Here is a 3220-nt window from a genome sequence, read left to right on the forward strand (position 1 = left end):
GAGCCAATCCCAGAGCCGGATCGGAGAAGTACCTGCGCCCTTCATCAGCCATTCGCCCGAGGTCGGATCCGAATTCGGACCCGACTAGGATAGGTATATATTGAGACACTCCCTGTAGCTAGCTCTGTAGACTTTTGATATCCTTTCGTACAAGACCTATAGGTGTCTACTTGAATCAAGGCCTGGTTGCTGTCCACCACGCACTCCCATATGCCTCTGAGTGACTCTTCCCGCCGATACTGATCCGAGTAGTCTTGCCTGCGTCGTTACAGCGCGCTAGGAAGGTAATAAGGCCTTTAAGATAGTATAAGAAGCCTTAGGAGCTAAGAATGTCTAATAGGATATACTATAAGAAACAAATTAGAAGATTAATAGGGCTAAGATTTAGAGCTACCTAAGGAATTACTAATGCTAGGTCTGTAGAGACGCTGCACACTAGGTAGATAACTGCCACTAATAGGGACGTATTATAATTACAGGCCCTAAAGCTAAAAAGATTAGGTATTAAGCAATTTATAAACAACTACGCTTTAAGAGCCCTAAGGCTTAAATTAAAGAATAAAACTTTTACACGTTTAAAACACGCATAACACAATATAAGAATTTACACTAGGTTAACTATAGCTAAAAGAAATATAAGAAGCATTACTAGAAGAAGTAGGAGTTAAGAAAGAATAATAATAACTATTGCTATAACGTGTTTCACCAGTAAGCGGGCCACCCCAGTATGTAGGCCACCTCCCTAAACTATTACATCTTTATAATAGTATTGCGCAACACCACTACAATATTTTTTATTAAGTAGAATAAGATATTATTCTTTAGACGCACTGCTATCCTCTATATCCTCTAATTCTACTTAACAAGTGCAAGAGTTGTGTCTAATTTGGCTGCAACGCCTGCAGCGCTATTCACTACGCACCCTCTTCGCAGACGTTGCACCATTATTATAGCTACCACCCTCTGCCTTAGCAATCTAATTAGCTATCTAGCTAACTGTCTAGAACCCCTTTGCCTATATGTAGCGCCTCTTACGAGTTTTTTGCTTCGTTACTTCTATAATTATAGCTTTAAGGCAATTAAGTTTCTCCTACATTAATACTATACTATAAGCTATCTGCTAAGCTCTCTTACTTAACTACTATATCTACACCTTAAGAGAACTTGTAGGAGACCCTTGCTAGATTTGCATATAGTTTTAAATAAGCGTAGCCTGCGCCTCTATTTCGCGCGCGTTGCGCGGCGTTTTCGGCTCCTAAGCAGTAGTCTCTTGCGCTAGTAGAGTTGGCGTACGCAGCATGACGTTAAGCTGTAATAAAACAACGTTATAATCGTGCGGTGAAAGTCTAGCACCTTAGAACCCTCTGCAGATATTTTCTAGTGTAATAGCCTTATAATAGGCCTTTTTAAACGCTAGTAAGAAGGTTTCTTTGCTAATATAGTAGATGCGATTGCGTGCTAAGACTAAGATAGCATCACCATACGCGCGCTTTAACGGCGAGAAGCAGCCCACATTAAGAGGCTGTAAGAGGTGCGACGAGTGGGGAGGCATACAGAGGAGGATTATCTTCATCTCTTCGCAGAGATCTCGGAAATCCACTAAGCAGTGGCTCTCATGGCCGTCAATAATAAGCAGCCTATGCGTCCCCACAGGCCGCGCATAGGAATTAAAGTAACGAAGCTAGTCAAGCGCTAGATTGTTGTTCGTCTAGCTAGTAGGACTAACTTAGATCACCTAGTCGCGTAGCAGATCCTCCGTGAACTAGGTAGAGATTAGAACCTTGCTAGCGAAGATAAGAAACGCTAGGATACGCGTGCCTGTTGCGCTAACGCCTTATATTAGCGTAACCCACTCACGATTGCCTAGCCAGATCTTCTTTGTTCTCCCTAGTTTATCTAAGCCTATAATAACTAACTATAATAAAATCTTGCCTATAATAAAGCTAGTCTTATTAAAGTTATAGATATCTTTGTCTACGATACTATACTTTGCCTTTATATTCTAAACTAGCTTAAACTAGCCCTTAATAAGCGCTAGGTCTTCGCAGAGAGCTCGCTGGTGATCGTATAGACGGCTCCGGCGCGTACGCAGCTCAGGATTGCGCTAGACAAACCTATCAACCTAGTTCTTGCCCACCTCCTTCCCGCCACGCTCTCAGAGCAGTCTGTTGGCCATATCTCGCACGTCGTCTTTCCCACAGGGTAGTCCTCGCTCAGCCTCGACTATTACACGCATAGTAATAGCCTCCTCTTCTAGTTTTGTTAGGCGCCTTGCTAGTGGCTCCCAATCGCTTCGAGGGCGCTGTCTAGCTCGTCGACGCTAGATTATTGTTCATGGGACGCTATAGGCGGTAGCAGCGCGTTGTTCACTCTAAATTTGTTTAGAATCAAGATTAGTAATAGCAAGAAATAGATCTGCTTTAGTATAAGTTTTTAACGCGTTGCGTTGTTAAGACATTACGCGTTGTTGTTGCAAAGGTGGGATATCATAGGGAAGTGGCCTACATACTGGGGTGGCCCGCTTACTGGTGAAACACGTTATACATCTAGAGATATATAAGTGTCTAGTAGAATAATATTATATCTATAGACCTGTCAGACTGTTAGGGATTTTCTGATCAAGGACCCGTTTGGATCACTGTGATAAAAGACTGTGATAAACTTGATAGTAGAAACTAATTATATTGATTGCTCTGCGCTCTATTGTCTGTAGGGGCGCGAGGGCGCGCCTCTTATAAGAGCTATCGCTATTGCTTTTTGTATTAGGTAGGCCGCTAAGTATTAGCCTCGCCTAGTGTAACGGGCTGAACGCCCTTTGGATAGCTCCTCGATGGAATCTCGGTCAAGCAGCAGACGCCAGGTCTTACTCTGCAACCCGGCATCTGTGCGAGGCCTGAGCGGCGCCCAGACGACGCGCTCAGACACTCGGTGCAACCTTTCTCCGACAAGTAAATAAACACCACGCAAGTAGACTCTATAGCTCTCTATTAAATACAACCTCTTGTATACCTCGCGATTGCTCCCTAGAGCGCAGCCCCTTACATTTTGATTTAATCCTAATTAGACATAAGCCTTAGGCGGACTGTCTTCTAACTAAGTTTTAGAGCGTGTTGTTAGTGCGAGCTAGTAACACAGAGTTAGTGCTGCAATAGGTACAAAAGGCCTTCAGTGCAGCGAGAAGGTAGACCGTCGCAAGACAGTACACCTAGGGCGAGAGCTT

The sequence above is a fragment of the Exserohilum turcica genome, assembly GCF_000359705.1.
Source record: "Exserohilum turcica Et28A unplaced genomic scaffold SETTUscaffold_4, whole genome shotgun sequence".
NCBI lineage: Eukaryota > Fungi > Ascomycota > Dothideomycetes > Pleosporales > Pleosporaceae > Exserohilum > Exserohilum turcicum.